Source organism: Macaca thibetana, chromosome 20 (assembly GCF_024542745.1).
Source record: "Macaca thibetana thibetana isolate TM-01 chromosome 20, ASM2454274v1, whole genome shotgun sequence".
In the NCBI taxonomy this organism is placed as follows: Eukaryota; Metazoa; Chordata; class Mammalia; order Primates; family Cercopithecidae; genus Macaca; species Macaca thibetana.
In genome coordinates, this window is record NC_065597.1 from 72,340,980 (window position 1) to 72,357,995 (window position 17,016).

Below are 17,016 nucleotides of genomic sequence, written 5' to 3' on the forward strand. Positions count from 1 at the left end.
AGAATCACTTGAACCCAGGAGGCAGAGGTTGCAGTCAGCTGAGATCACGCCATTGCACTCCAGCCTGGGCGACAAGAGTGAAACTCCACCTCAGAAAAGAAAAAAAAAAGAAAGAAAGAGAAACAGACAGAAAGACAGTGCTCATCTTCTTCCAAAGTTGTTTGGTCTGGGGGGGAGCTGGTATTAGACAAAGTGAACAGGGATTTTCCTCCTCCCCAAATCTTAGAACTCAAGAATAAGAAATGGGGGAGTTTGAATCTTAAGTCAATTAACGATGAATGAAAGAAAAAAATGCATAGTTAATAGTAAATTTATGGAAATTGTTACTGCTAAGAGACATCACAGTAATAAGATGTCTTGGCTCACTGTGACCTCCACCTGCTGGGTTCAAGCTATTCTCCTGCCTCAGCCTCCCTAGTAGCTGGGATTACAGGCATGCACCACCACACCTGGCTCCCAAATCAGTGCCTTTAAAAAGCTATTTAACACTGTCCGTTTTCTCTCTCCTTCTCTATCTGCTATTTTCCTTTTCCCATCTTTTTTTCCCCCTTTGCCTCTCTCTCCTACATCCTGGATTCTCTAATAATCAGTCTAGGGATTGTTTATGGAAATGTACCTTTGGCCTCGAGATTCCCCCACATCCATCCGCTGTCTCCATGCTTAGTGAATCAAGTAGAGAGGGCAGGCATGGGACCAAGGAGGAGGCTGTGCTGCGCTCCTCCTGCCCGCGAACTGGGGCCACAGCTTTTAACCTCGGGGCTCTTCTGGCCCTGGAGAAACATTGGGTCTCATTTGGAAGTCTGGCTTGCTCTGGCTGACTCTGTAAAGCCCAAGGGTAGATCTCCACCCCTGCACAAGCAATAAGCACAAAGCGCCAGTGTGGCCAGAACACAGGAAAAAGCTGTCCCTGAAGAATCGACTCAGTCTTTCACCTGAACTCCCTCCCCAAACACAGATTAGTAATTGAACTAGTAATAAAAATGACAGTATTTCTTAAATAATTGCTAATTATATGATTTTATTCTTTTCACGGTGTTGTGACATTATCAAACTTAGTTCCTAAAACACTATACGATGTGGGGGGGTGTGGAAGGCAGGTGGCCTTATCTCCTCTTGGCAGAGGAGTAAGTTGAACATAAAGTGGTTATATGACAGGCTCAGGGTCACACAGGAGTGACCTGACTCCTGTGATGGCTTTTCTACAGGCTATCCTATGCAGAGGAAGTTGCTCTTTTTGACTCATCATCTGAGAGCTGTCATCCTTGAGTTTTTGTTCTTTAGAGGGGCAAGGGCAGAGAAGGGGAGTCCCGCTTCTCTGGTTCCAACATAAACCACAAATCAGGGACATGAGCCTTAGACACTCACAGGGTACCCTGTGAAAAGCAAGAACTTACAGCCACTATTCAATAAACACATAACAGGTGCCTGGCAACCTGAATAGGCCACTAGATGTCACAGAAGATGAATTACCCTGAAACTACTGGCTCAGAAACCACATTCATTCAAGACACAGTCTCTAAGGGTGGAGAGTATGCCAGGTGCAGGTGGGGTACAGGGTGAGCAAGATCGGTCTGGCTCCTGCCCAGTGGGGCCCACTGTCCCGTGGGCCTGGCCCCAGCAAATCTCTCCTGATCATAGAACTGTTTGCTGGCTTGTGCTGTGTGCTGGTCACTGTGTCCAGCAGTTTATAAACATGATCACAACCACCACACCAGGCAGGTGTTATTATTCCTGTTTTACAATAGAGGAACTGAGGCTGAGAGGTATTCAGTAATTTGTCAAAGGGCAAATGGCTAGTAAACTGCACAGCCACTAAAATGAGGTCTATCTAACTCCCAAATCCATACTTATGAGAAACTGGATAATCTCAATGTCCATCAGTAGGGGAATTCGGTAAATGATGACTCCTCTATGGAATGCTGTGCTCGCTGTCATCATTGGTCTCTGCAAGACCTCTCTTAAATACTGTATTTTATTCACTTTTTCCACTTTATTCCCAGTCCCCATTCTCGTTCCTCTGCATTGCCCCATAGGCATCTAATGCATTTGGTCTATTAGTGTTTGGATAGATATGTGTCCTTTAAAAATATATAGTGTTATTTTGTGTATGTGCATGTTTTAATTTACACTAATAGCCCTCATTCTGTTTCTTACCTTTTCATAACTTTTTCACTTTGTTTGAATAGACATCTACGTTGTTAGGGATGCACTTAATGTTTCTATGCTAAATATGCATCTATCATATTCTATTTATCCATTTAATTAGAGATGAATATATAACTTGCCTTTAATTTCCACCTACCACAAGAAAATGCTATAGTGGGTGTGTGCGTGTGTGCATGTGCGTGTGTGTGTGCATGGGTGTTCATGTGTGTGCGTGTGTGTGCATGTCCGTGTGTGTGCACGTGTGTGCGTGTGCGTGTGTGTGCGTGTGTATGTGTGTACTCTTTTAAGGGCTAGATCTGCAGGTTCTGATATGGAAGAACATCCTAGGCATATTGCTAAGTGATAAAAGCCAGTTGCAGAGCATTGCACGTCGTATGATCTCATTTTCTGAGAAAAACCACATATATGTACATATTCGTTTGTATGCAAACAGGAAACTCTGGAAGGAAAGAAAAAAGCAGGCAGCTGATATGAGGAGTGGAGGTGTGGACTGAGGAGGGGACACTGCACTACAGCCTGGGCAACAGAGCAAAACTCTGTCTCAAAAAAAAAAAAGTATGTGTGTTGTTTGAATATCTTACAGTAAACCTGCATTACCTTGATAATTTAATTAGTTTAATTTAATTAGAGATGGATCTGGCTCTATCACCTAGGTTGGAGTGCAGTGGTGCGATCCTAGCTCACTGAAGCCTCCAATTCCTGGGCTCAGGCTATCCTCCCTCCTTACCCTCCTTAGCCACCATCCCTGGCTTTTTTTTTTTTTTTTTTTTTTTTTGAGACAGAGTCCTGCTCTGTCACCCAGGTTGGAGTGCAGTGGCACAATCTTGGCTCACTGCAACCTCTGCCTCCCGGGTGCAAGGGATTCTCCTGCCTCAGCCTCCCAAGCAGCTGGGATTACAGCCTGGCCTCCCCTTTTATGGAAGCCGGGGGTGGTGGCTCACACCTGTAATCCCAGCACTTTGGGAGCCTGAGGTGGGCAGATCACTTGAGGCCAGGAGTTTGAGACCAGCCTGGCCAACATGATGAAACCTTGTCTCTACTTAAAAAAATACAAAAATCAGTCGAGTGTGGTAGTGGGTGTCTGTAGTCCCAGCTGCTCAGGAGGCTGAGGCACACGAATCGATTGAACCCAGGAGGCAGAGGTTGCAATGAGCCGAGATCGCGCCATTGCACTCCAGCCTGGGTGAAAGAGTGAGAGCGACACTCTATCTAAAAAAAAAAAAAAAAAAAAAAAAAAAAAAATGGACATTTTCATTAAAATCTTTTAAGTGACAAAGAGTTTAAGTTAAACATTTTTTAACATTCAGAGCAAGAAAGAACCCTCATATATCATCTAGTTTTTTTGTTTGTTTCCAATTGAGGTTGCTGGAACCCTGGGTGGCCCACTCAAGGGGACCATAGGTCTGGTTAATGGCAGACTGGACTGACTTTTTTTTTTTTTTTTTTTTTTTTTTGAGACGGAGTCTCGCTCTGTCGCCCAGGCTGGAGTGCAGTGGCGCGATCTCGGCTCACTGCAAGCTCCGCCTCCCGGGTTCACGCCATTCTCCTGCCTCAGCCTCCCGAGTAGCTGGGACTACAGGCGCCCACAACCGCGCCCGGCTAATTTTTTGTATTTTTAGTAGAGACGGGGTTTCATCGTGGTCTCGATCTCCTGACCTTGTGATCCGCCCGCCTCGGCCTCCCAAAGTGCTGGGATTACAGGTGTGAGCCACCGCGCCCGGCCTGGACTGACTTTCAAGCCAACCTCAGAGTCCAGCTGGACATATTCGCATCTCCTCTGAGATCCTCTAGACTTCATACTTTGCCTTTAAGGTTGGTTACCTTTTCCTATTCATTTATTCATTCAACAATCATTTTCTCAGTGACCCCTATGTTCCTGGCCGTGTCTTAGGTACTTGGAATATAGTCTATGCCCTGAGGGAGTTTGCAATCTGATTGTAAAGAGTCAGAACACACACACACACACACACACACACACACACACAGAGTAAAGCAAAGTCTATAACATATCAAGTGATGATAAATTTTATGAAGAAAAATCAGGCTGAGTGCAGTAGCTCATGCCTGCAATCCCAACACTTTGGGAGGCCAAGGCAGGAGGATTGCTTGAGTCAGGAGTGCAACCCCAACTTAGGCAACATAGTGAGACCTTGTCTCTATACAAAAATTTAAATATTAGTTAGACATGGTGGTGCACACCTATAGTCCCAGCTACTCGGGATGCTGAGGCAGGAGGATTGCTTGAGCCCAGGAGTTCGAGTCTGGAGTGAGCCATGTTTGCACAACTGCACTCCAGTCTGAAAGAGAAAGAAAGAGAGAGAGGGAGGGAGGGAAAGAGGGATGGAAGGAGGGAGAGAGGGAGGGAGGAAGGAAGGAAGGGAGGGAGGGAGGTAAAGGAGAGAAAGGAAAGAGAGAAAGAAAAAGGAAAGAGAGAGAGAGAGAATGAGAGAGAGGAAAGGAGGGAGGGAAGGAAGGAAAGGGAAAGAATCCCCATGCTTATTTCTCTCTACTCCCTCATAGGCACCTACTCTATTGATGCGTTTGATATGTGATTGTTTGGATATGTATATGAATGATACATATATGTGCATCCAAACAAATATATACATATGTGTGTGTATATATATATACCATGTGTATGTATATCTTTGTAAAACATATAATGATGTTTTGTGTATCTAAATGTTTTAAACTTACATCAATGGTATTGTGCAATACCTCTTATTTTATTTCTTACTTTTTAATTCACTTTTTCCCCCACAATGTTTTCACTTATGTGTTCAAAGGTACATGTCCATATTGTTGTGTGTACGTTCAGTTTCATGTTTCTAATGATCAATATGCATCTATCACATTTTATTTGTCCATTACACTAGGGATGAACATATAGCTTGTCTTTGATTTCCTACAATGACAACAATGCTGTAATTAGCATATTATATATGTATGTATATTTATACATATATATACACACACACACACACATATATGTGATAGACTCTTATTCTGGTCCATAAAGGGAGATATATATATTTTTTGCATAAATGGATAATTGACAATGCTGAATAATAGAGATATACCCAGTTGTACCAACAGGCTGTCCCAAAGGGGTTGTAGCAGTCTACAATTCCTACCAGCTATAGAGGGAGGTTCCTGATTTTCCCATGTTCTACCCAACACTTAGTATAGTCAAACATTTTTCTTTGAGACAGAGTCTTGCTCTGTCACCCAGGCTGGAGTGCAGTGGCACTGATCTCGGCTCACTGCAACTTCTGCCTCCCAGGTTCAAACAATTCTCCTGCCTCAACCTCCCAAGTAGCTGGGACTACAGGTGTGTGCTACCACACCCAGCTAATTTTTTGCACTTTTAGTAGAGATGGGGTTTCACTGTGTTAGCTAGGATGGTCTCGATCTCCTGACCTCGTGATCCGCCCACCTGGGCCTCCCAAAGTGCTGGATTACAGGCATGAGCCACCGCGCCCAGCCATCAGATTTTCTAATGTATGCCAATCTGATGGGCATAAAATGTTATCTCAACTTTATTTGCATTTCTCTGATAACTAATGAGGTTGAACATTTTCAAATAAATATATTAGCTATTTTTATTTCTCCTTCTGTAAATTGCCCATTCATATCCTCTGTTTACTTTTCTCTTCATTATTCTGTTTTTCTTGTTTATTTGCAATAGTTCTGTTTTTTTGTTTTTGTTTTATTATACTTTATATTCTATGGTACATGTGCACAACGTGCAGGTTTGTTACATATGTATACATGTGCCATGTTGATGTGCTGCACCCATTAACTCGTCATTTACATTAGGTATATCTCCTAATGCTATCCCTCCCCCGTCCCCCCACCTCACAACAGGCCCCAGTATGTGATGTTCCCCTTCCTATGTCCAAGTATTCTCATTGTTCAATTCCTACCTATGAGTGAGAACATGCGGTGTTTGGTTTTCTGTTCTTGTGATAGTTTGCTGAGAATGATGGTTTCCAGCTGCATCCACGTCCCTACAAAGGACATGAATTCATCCTTTTTTATGGCTGCATAGTATTCCATGGTGTATCTGTGCCACATTTTCTTAATCCAGTCTGTCATTGATGGACATTTGGGTTGGTTCCAAGTCTTTGCTATTGTGAATAGTGCCACAATAAACATACATGTGCATGTGTCTTTATAGCAGCATGATTTATAACCCTTTGGGTATATACCCAGTAATGGGATGGCTGGGTCAAATGCTATTTTTAGTTCTAGATCCTTGAGGAATCGCCACACTGTCTTCCACAATGGTTGAACTTGTTTGCAGTCCCACCAAAGTGTAAAAGCATTCCTATTTCTTCACATCCTCTCCAGCACCTGTTATTTCCTGACTTTTTAATGATTGCCATTCTAACTGGTGTGAGATGGTATCTCACTGTGGTTTTGATTTGCATTTCTCTGATGGCTAGTGATGATAAGCATTTTTTCATGTGGTCTATTAGCTGCATAAATGTCTTCTTTTGAGAACTGTCTGTTCATATCCTTTGCCCACTTTTTGGTGGGTTGATGGGTTTTTTTTCTTGTAAATTTGTTTGAGTTCTTTGTAGGTTCTGGATATTAGCCCTCTGTCAGATGGGTAGATTGCAAAAATTTTCTCCCATTCTGTAGGTTGCCTGTTCACTCTGATGGTAGTTTCTTTTGCTGTGCAGAAGCTCTTTAGTTTAATTAGATCCCACTTGTCAATTTTGGCTTTTGTTGCCATTGCTTTTGGTGTTTTAGACATGAAGTCCTTGCCCATGTCTATGTCCTGAATGGTATTGCCTAGGTTTTCTTCTAGGGTTTTTATGGTTTTAGGTCTAACATTTAAGTCTCTAATCCATCTTGAATTAATTTTTGTATAAGGTGTAAGGAAGGGATCCAGTTTCAGCTTTCTACTTATGGCTAGCCAGTTTTCCCAGCACCATTTATTAAATAGGGAATCCTTTCCCCATTTCTTGTTTTTGTCAGGCTTGTCAAAGATCAGATGGTTGTAGATGTGTGGTATTATTTCTGAGGGCTCTATTCTGTTCCATTGGTCTATATCTCTGTTTTGGTACCAGTACCATGCTGTTTTGGTTACTGTAGCCTTGTAGTATAATTCGAAGTCAGGTAGCGTGATGCCTCCAGCTTTGTTCTTTTGGCTTAGGATTGTCTTGGCAATATGGGGTCTTTTTTGGTTCCATATGAACTTTAAAGTAGTTTTTTCCAATTCTGTGAAGAAAGTCATTGGTAGCTTAATGGGGATGGCATTGAATCTATAAATTACCTTGGTTGGTATGGTCATTTTCACAATATTGATTCTTCCTATCCATGAGCTAAAGATGCTAAAGATCATTAGCCATTAGAGAAATGCAAATCAAAACCACAATAAAATCCCACTTCACAATCATTAAATGGCTATAATAACATATAAAATAGGAAAATAATAAGTGTTGGCAAAGATGTAGCAAAATCAGAACTCTCATACATTGCTGATAGGAAAGTAAAATGGTTTAGCCACTGTAGAAAACAGTTTGGCAGTTTCTCAAAAAATAAACAGAATGACCATATAACCCCACAATTCCACTCCAAGTTATATACCCAAAAGAATTGAAAACAGGTACTCAAATAAACATGTACATGCATATTTATAGCAATACTATTCATTTAGAAAAAGAAAAAAAAAAAAAAAAAAACAAATGTTCACCAACAGATGAGTGGATAAACAAATTGTGGTATACTGAAATGTTATAGAACATTAATCAGTCCAAAAATGAATAAAGTACCGATATATGCTACAAGGAAGATGAGCCTAAAATATTAGGCTAAATGAGAGAAGCCAGACCCAAAAGGTCACATATTGTGTAATTCCATTTATGTTTAATATTCAGAATATTTAAATCCATAGGACCAAAAAGCCAATTTGTGGTTTCCAAGGACTGTGGGGAGGGGAAAACGTTTATACCTAACAAATAAGGAATCTCTTTCAGGGTGATTAAAATAGGGTTTTTTTTGTTGTTTTTTGATTTTTTTTTTTTTTTTTTTTTTTTTTTTTGAGACAGAGTCTTGCTGTGTTGCTCAGGCTGGAGTGCAGTGGCCCGATCTCGGCTCACTGCAAGCTCCGCCTCCTGGGTTCACACCATTCTCCCACCTCAGCCTCCCCAGGAGCTGGGACTACAGGCACCCACCACCATGCCCAGCTAATTTTTTTGTATTTTTAGTAGAGACGGGGTTTCACCGTGTTAGCCAGGATGGTCTCGATCTCCTGACCTCGCGATCTACCCACCTTGGCCTCCCAAATTGCTGGGATTACAGGTGTGAGTCACCACGCCCGGCCAATTAAAATATTTTGGAACTAGATGAAGCTAGTGGTTAAACAACATTGTGTACGTACTAAATGTCATTAAATTGTTCACTTAAAATGGTTAATTTTATTTTATGTGACTATCACCTTATTTAAAAAGTTGCCTATATTTGACTCCTGTCCAGCCCCACAGAAAACCAAAAACAAGAGAATCAGACTTCCATATCCATGATGCCCCTTGCCCCCAATCTGCCCAGCACCAAACACATGGAAAAATTTCCAAGTCATGGTTTCTACACTGGAAGATATGAGATCAAGGTGGACAACCAGCTTCCTCACCATCTTGGGTCCCCTGGCAGGAAACCTGTCCTTCCCTCAACACACAGGAAGCATCATGAGTGCCTTAAGGGAGAAATATCCCTGAGAACTGCCAGAGTCAAAGGGGGTAAGTGGAACCACCATTCCCAACCCTGAAATCTCTGCTGTGTAACTCAGTCAAAGGAGACACCAAATCAGAGTGATTGTTTGGCTGCACCATGCCGTAGGAAGTGCATTCCACAGGTCCTCTGGACCCAAACCTTAGCCAGTCTTCCCACACTACTGGGATAAGCCCTTTGGGACCTTCCCCATTCAGAAAGGTCAGTGCTCCAATCATTCACTAGACACAAGGCAAACCTGGGCTTAAGGCACCGTCTACTGCCAAAAATGATGCAGTGACCTACCTAGGGTTGGGGGCAGCTTGTGGGGAGGCACAGGGGAGAAATAAATTCAACAGGTAAATTACAAAAAATCCCTAAGAAAACATATTCGATAAAAATCAAAGCAAGCCAGACAGAGAAGACCAGAATAAATAACTACTCCTTCAATGCAAAGACAGACAGACATCCACAAGAATCCACAGCAAACACGGAAACCTGACCTTCATGAATGGACCAAGGACGGAACCAGAACTGTCCCTAACAAGATAGCAATATGTGAGCTCTCTGACCCACATTTCAAAATAGCATTTGTAAGGAAACTCAGTGGTCATCAAGATAATACAGGAAAACAATTCAAAAATGTATCAGAGAAATATAACAAAAAGATTGAGATAATTTTTTAAAAAAATCAAACAGGAATCTTGGAAATGAGAAATATACTTGCATCATTAGAGATGCTCAACAGCAGAATGGATCAAGAAGAGGAGAGACAGGCTATTTTTTTGTTTTGTTTTGTTTTTGAGACGAAGTCTCGCTTTGTCGCCCAGGCTAGAGTGCAGTGGCACAATCTCCTCTCACTGCAAGCTCTGCCTCCCAGGTTCATGCCATTCTCCTGCCTCAGCCTCCTGAGTAGCTGGGACTACAGGTGCCTGCCACCACGCCTGGTTAATTTTTTGTATTTTTTAGTAGAGACGGGGTTTCACCATGTTAGCCAGGATGGTCTCGATCTCCTGACTTCATGATCCACCCACCTCAGCCTCCCAAAGTGCTGGGATTACAGGCATGAGCCACCGTGCCCAGCCAAGACAGGCTATTTTAAAATACACAGTCAGGGCTGGGCGTGGTGGTCCATGCTTGTAATCCCAGCACTTTGGGAGGCTGAGGCAGGTGGATTGTCTGACGTCAGGAGTTCGAGACCAGCCAGGGCAATATGGTGAAACCCCCATCTCTATTAAAAATACAAAAAAAAAAAAAATGTTTTTTAATTAGCTGGGCATGGTGACCCTCGCCTGTAATCCCAGCTACTTGGGAGGCTGAGGCATGAGAATCACTTGAACCCAGGAGGTGCAGGTTGCAGTGAGCCAAGATTGCACCACTGCACTCCAGCCTGGGAGACAGAGTGAGCCTCCATCTCAAAAAAAAAAAAAAAAAAAAAAAGGCTGGACACAATGGTTCACGCCTGTAATATTAGCACTTTGGGAGGCTGAGGTGGGTGGATCACCTAAGGTCAGGAGTTTGAGACCAGCCTGACCAACATGGAGAAACTCAGTCTCTATTATAAATACAAAACATTAGCCAGGCATGGGCTGGGCACAGTGGCTCATGCCTGTAATCCCAGCACTTTGGATGGCCAAGATGGGCAGATCACCTGAGGTCAGGAGTTTGAGACCAGCCTGACCAACATAGGGAAACCCCATCTCTACTAAAATTACAAAATTAGCCAGGCGTAGTGGCACATGCCTATAATCCCAGCCACTCGGGAGACTGAAGAAGGAGAATTGCTTGAACCCAGGAGGCGGAGGTTGTGGTGAGTGGATATCGTGCCATTGCACTCCAGCCTGGGCAACAAGAGTGAAACTTTGTCTCAAAAAAAAAAAAAAAAAAAAAAAAGAAAAGAAAAGAAAAAGAAATTAGGGCTGGGTGCAGTGGCTCACACCTGTAATCCTAGCATTTTGGGAGGCCGAGGAAATCAGATCACCTGAGGTCAGGAGTTCAAGACCAGCCTGGTCAACATGGCAAAACTCCATGTCTACTGAAAACACAGAATTAGCCAGGCATGGTGGCAAGTGCCTGTAGTCCCAGCTACTCAGGAGGCTGAGGCAGGAGAATTGCTTGAAACCAGGAGGGAGAGGTTGCAGTGAGCGAAGATCATGCCACTGCACTGCAGCCTGAGCAACAGAGCAAGACTCCATCTCAAAATAAATAAATAAATAAATAATAAAGAAAAAGAAAACTACAGGCCAATATTCCCGATGAACATAAAAATTCTCAACAAAATGCTAGCAAACCAAACTCAGTAACACATTAAAAAGATCATTCACCATGATCAAGTGGGATTCAGCCCAGGGATGCAAGGATGGTTCAACTTATACAAATCAATAAACATAATGCATCATATTTACAGAACCAAGAATAAAAACCATATTATCATTTCAATAGTTTCTGAAAAAGCATTTAATATAATTCAACATCTCTTTGTGATAAAAACTCTCACCACCTAGGTATAAAAGGCATACACCTCAAAATAATAAAGTCCATATATGACAGACCCACATATTGACATAGGGAAAAATTGAAAGCCTTTCCTCTAAGATTCAGAATAAGACAAGGATACCCACTTTTACCACTTGTAAACATAATACTGGAAATTCTGACCAGAGTAATGAGGTAAAAAGAAAGAAATAAAGGGCTTCCAAATTAGAAAGGAAGAAGCGAAGTTAGTCTTGTTTGCACATGACATGATCTTATATACAGAAATACCTAAAGACTCCACACAAAGTTTTTTAGAATTAATAAACAAGTTCAGTAAAGTTGGTAGATACAAAATCAACAAAATCAACCCAGTCTGGTCAACATGGTGAAACCCCATCTCTACTAAAAATACAAAAACTAGCTGGGTGTGGTGGTGGACACCTGTAATCCCAGCTACTGGGGAGGCTGAGGCATAAGAGTCGCTTGAACCCAGGAGGTGGAGATTGCAGTGAGCCAATATTGCACTACTGCACTCCAGCCTGGGCAATAGAGTGAGACTCAATCTGAAAAAAAAAAAAAAAAAAGCAGTAGCATTTATACATGCCAATAACAAACAATCTGAAAAATGAAAAAGAAATAAAGAAAGCAATCCCACTTGCAATAGCTTCAAATAATATATAATACCTAGGAATCAATTTAACCAAACAAGTAAAAGATCTATACAAAGATAACTATAAAACACTGGTGAAAGACATTGAAGAGTATACACACCAAAAAATAGAAAGATATTCCATACTCTGGCGTGAACCCAGGAGGCGGAGCTTGCAGTGAGCTGAGATCCGGCCACTGCACTCCAGCCTGGGTGACAGAGCGAGACTCCGTCTCAAAAAAAAAAAAAAAAGAAAAGAAAAAAAAAGAAAGATATTCCATACTCATGTATTGAAAGATTTAAAATTGTTAAAATGACAAAACTATCCAAAGCAATTTACAGATTCAATGCAATTCCTATCAAAATGCCAATGACATTCTTCACAGAAATAAGAAATTCCTATAAGTTATATAGACCCAGAAAAGACCCCTAATAGCAAGTAATCCTGAGTATAAAGAACAAAGTGGAGACGGGCATGGTGGCTCACACCTGTAATCCCAGCACTTTGGGAGGCTGAGGCGGGCAGATCACCTGAGGTCTGGAGCTTAAGACCAGCCTGGCCAACATGGTGAAACCCCATCTTTACTAAAAACATAAAAATTGGCCAGGCATGGTTGCACACACCTATAATCACAGCTACTGGGGAGGCTGAGGCAGGAGAATCACTTGAACCCGGGAGGCGGAGGTTGCAGTGAGCCGAGATTGAGCCATTGCACTCCAGCCTGGGCGACAAGAGTAAGACTGTGTCTTTAAAAAAAAGAAAAGAAAAAAGAACAAAGTGGAAGCATCACGCTAGCTTTCTTCAAAGTATACTACAAAGCTATAATAACCAAATCAGCATGGTACTGGCATAAGAACAGACACATAGGCCAACGGAGCAGTATACAGAACACAGATATAAATTCATGCATTTATAACCCACTCATTTTCTTTTTTTTTTTTTTGAGACAGAGTCTCACTCTGTCGCCCAAGCTGGAGTGCAGTGGCTGGATCTCAGCTCACTGCAAGCTCTGCCGCCCGAGTTTACGCCATTCTCCTGCCTCAGCCTCCCGAGTAGCTGGGACTACAGGCGCCTGCCACCTCGCCCGGCTAGTTTTTTGTATTTTTTAGTAGAGACGGGGTTTCACCGGGTTAGCCAGGATGGTCTTGATCTCCTGACCTCGTGATCCGCCCGTCTCGGCCTCCCAAAGTGCTGGGATTACAGGCTTGAGCCACCGCGCCCGGCCAACTCACTCATTTTCAACAAAGGTGTCAAGAATATACAATGGGAAGGCTGGGCATGATGGCTCATGCCTGTAATCCCTGTGTTTTGGGAATAGTTTAGACTCAAGTAATCTGCCCACCTTGGTCTCCCAACATCTGCACTTGGGAGGCTGAGTTGAGCAGATTGCTTGAGTCCAGGAGTTCGAGACCAGCCTGGGCAACATGGTAAAACCCTGTCTGTACAAAAACTTAACAAAAATTAGCAGCTGGCTGAAGAGACACAAGACTGTAATCCCAGCACTTTGGGAGGCCGAGGCGGGCGGATCACAAGGTCAAGAGATTGAGACCATTCTGGCCAACATGGTGAAACCCCGTCTCTGCTAAAAATACAAAAACTAGCTGGGCGTGGTGGTACACGCCTGTAGTCCCAGCTACTCAGGAGGCTGAAGCGGGAGAATCACTTGAACCTGGGAGGCAGAGGTTGCAGCGAGCCGCAATCGCACCATTGCACTTCAGCCTGGCGAGAGAGTGATACTCCATCTCAAAAAAAAAAAAAAAAAAAAAAAAAATTAGCCAAGCATGGTGGGGCATGCGCATAGTTCCAGCTACTCAGAAGGCTGAGGTAGGAAGATCACCCAAGTCTAGGAGGAGAAGGTTGCAGTAAGCCAAGACTGCACCACTGCACTCTAGCCTGGGTAACAGAGTGAGACCCTGTCCCCTCCACACACACACACACACACAAAAGAATATACAATGGGGAAAGGACAATCTCTTCAATAAATGGTGCTCAGGAAAGTGGATATCCATAGGCAGAATAATAAAACTAGCCCCCTATCTCTCACCATATACAAAAATCAACTCAAAATGGATTAAAGACTTAAATCTAAGACCTGAAACTATGAATTACTAGAAGAAATCACGGGGAAAATGCTCCAGGACATTGGTCTGGGCAAAGATATTTTTGTGTAAGATCTCAAAAGCACAGGCAACAAGACAAATGAATTACATCCAACTAAGAAGCTTTTGTACATCAAAGGAAACAATAAAGTGAAGAGACAACCCATAGAAAATATTTGCAAACTCTCCCTCTGACAAGAAACTAAAAACCAATAATATAAGGCACTCAAACAACTCAATAGCAAAAAAAAAAGAAAAGAAAAGAAAAAAAATCCAATTAGAAAATGGGCAAAAGATCTGAATACACGTTTCTCAAATGAAGACATAAAAATGGCCTACAGGCATATGAAAAAATGTTCAATATCACTAATCATCAGAGAAATGCAAATCAAAACCACCATGAGATATCATCTCACCCCATTTTAAAATAGCTTTAATTTTAAAAGACAGAAAATAACAGATGCTGGCGAGGATGTGAAGAAAGGGGAACCCTTGTACACTGTTGTTGGGAATGTAAATTAGTACAGCCAGTATGGAAAACTGTTGGAAGTTCCTCAAAAAACTAAAAATAGAACTACCATGTGATCCAGCAATTCCACTACTGGATATATATTCAAAAGAAAGGAAGTCAATATACTGAAGGGATATCTGAATTCCCATGTTTATTGCAACACTATTCATAAAAGCCAAAATGTGAAAGCCACCTAAGTGTCCATGAATGGATGAATGGATAAAGAAAATGTGGTGTATATATATATATATGCAATAGAATATTATTATTTAGCCATAAAAAAGAATAAAAATCTTGTCATTTGTAGCATTACAGATAGAACTGAAAGTCATTACGTTAAGTGAAATAAGTCAAGCACAGAAACACAAATAGCACATGTTCTCACTCACATGTGGGAGCTAAAAAAGTGGATCTCATGAAGCCTGAGAAGATTAGCAGAGGCCAGGAAGGGTAGGGGGAGGGGAGGATAAAAAGAGGTTGATTAATTGGTACAAATATACAGTTAGGTAAAAAAAAATAAGAACCAGTGTTCAATAGGTCACTAAGGTGACTATAGTCAACAACAATCTATTACACTTTTCAAAATAGCTAGAAGAACGTCTGTAATCCCAGCGCTTTGGGAGCCTGAGTGAGGAGGATGACTTGACCCCAAGAATTCAAGACCAGCCTGGGCAATATGTCAAGACCCTGTCTCTACAAAAAAAAAAAAAAAATTTAAATTACAAATTAGCTGGGCCTGGTGGTGCACACCTGTAGTCCTAGCCACTCAGGAGGTTGAGGCAGGAGGATCTCTTGAGCCCAGCAATTTGAAATGGCAGTGAGCTGTGATTGTGCCACTACATGCAGCCTGGGCTACAAAATAAGACTCTGTCTCTAAAAAATAAAAATAAATACCTAGAAGAGAATAATTCAGATGTTCTTAGCGTAAAGAAAAGATAAATATTTAATGTGATATACAAATGGTTCTCATTTGATGTTTACACATTATATGAATGTATTCGATGATCACGTGTACCTCCAAAATATACACATATATGTATCAATAAAAAAATAAAGATTATAATAGTTCAGAAGGCAAAAAAAAGTTACCTATGTAAAACTAATTGGCTCTATCTATGTGGGTCTATTTCTGGACTCTCCATTCTGTTCCATTGATCTATGTGTCTATTCCTTTACAAACACCACACTATTTTTGATTAATGGATTAATGTAGCTTTAGAAAAAGTCTTCTAATTAGCTGGGTGCAGTGACTCATACCTGTAATCCCAGCACTTTGGGAGGCCGAGGCGAGCAGATCACGAGGTCAGGAGATTGAGACCATCCTGGCTAACACGGTGAAACCCCGTCTCTACTGAAAAAAAAAAAAAAAAAAAAAAAAAAGTTAGCTGGGCATGGTGGTGGATGCCTATAGTTCCAGCTACTCAGGAGGCTGAGGCAGGAGAATGGCGTGAACCTGTGAGGCAGAGCTTGCAGTGGGACGAGATCACGCCACTGCCCTCCAGCCTGGGCGACAAAAGCAAGACTCTGTCTCAAAACAAAAACAAAAAACAAAACAAAACAAAAAAACAAAACCAAACACACTTTTTCTTTGATGTTGTTAAATTTTAAGGCCAGATGCGGTGGCTCACACCTGTAATCCCAGCACTTTGGGAGGCCAAGGTAGGCGGATCACAAGGTCAGGGGTTCGAGAGCAGCCTGGTCAATATGGTGAAACCCCATCTCTACTAAAAATACAAAAATTAGCCAGGCATGGTGGCGGGTGCCTGTAATCCTAGCTACTTGGGAGGCTGAGGCAGGAGAATCACTTGAACCCGGGAAGCAGAGGTTGCAGTGAGCCAAGATTGCGCCGCCACTGCACTCCAGCCTGGGTGACAGAGCGAGATTCCGTCTCAAAAAAAAAAAAAAAGGTTGGGTGCGGTGGCTCACACCTGTAATCCCAGCACTTTGGAAGGCCGAGGCAGGCATATCACGAGGTCAGGAGATCGAGACCATCCTGGCTAACACAGTGAAACCCCATCTCTGCTAAAAATACAAAAACTTAGCCAGGCATAGTGGCGGGTGCCTGTAGTCTCAGCTACTCAGGAGGCTGAGGCAGGAGAATGGCATGAACCTGGGAGGCGGAGCTTGCTGTGAGCCAAGATTGTGCCACTGCACTCCAGCCTAGGCGACAGAGCAAGACTCCATCTCAAAAAAAATAAAATAAATAATAATAATAATAATTTACTGTAATGTTTCCAGGTATGCATGTTTTTCCCTCTTTTTGGCCTTTATTCTTATCTATCCTGTAAACTCTTTCCTTGGTGTTCTTTTGTCTTTAATCCTGGGACATTTTTGGTCATTCTTCAGATATTTTCTATATTAATTATTGTTTATTTTTCTCTCCTAATACTCCTTCTCA

General features: G+C 42.1%; 1 protein-coding gene across 1 annotated transcript in view; it reads right to left on the reverse strand.

The window, feature by feature from the left end:
* CLUAP1 (clusterin associated protein 1) overlaps nt 1-17,016 on the reverse strand; it is a 217,260-nt gene that overhangs the window by 178,400 nt on the left and 21,844 nt on the right. The gene's annotated exons all lie outside the window — the stretch shown is intronic.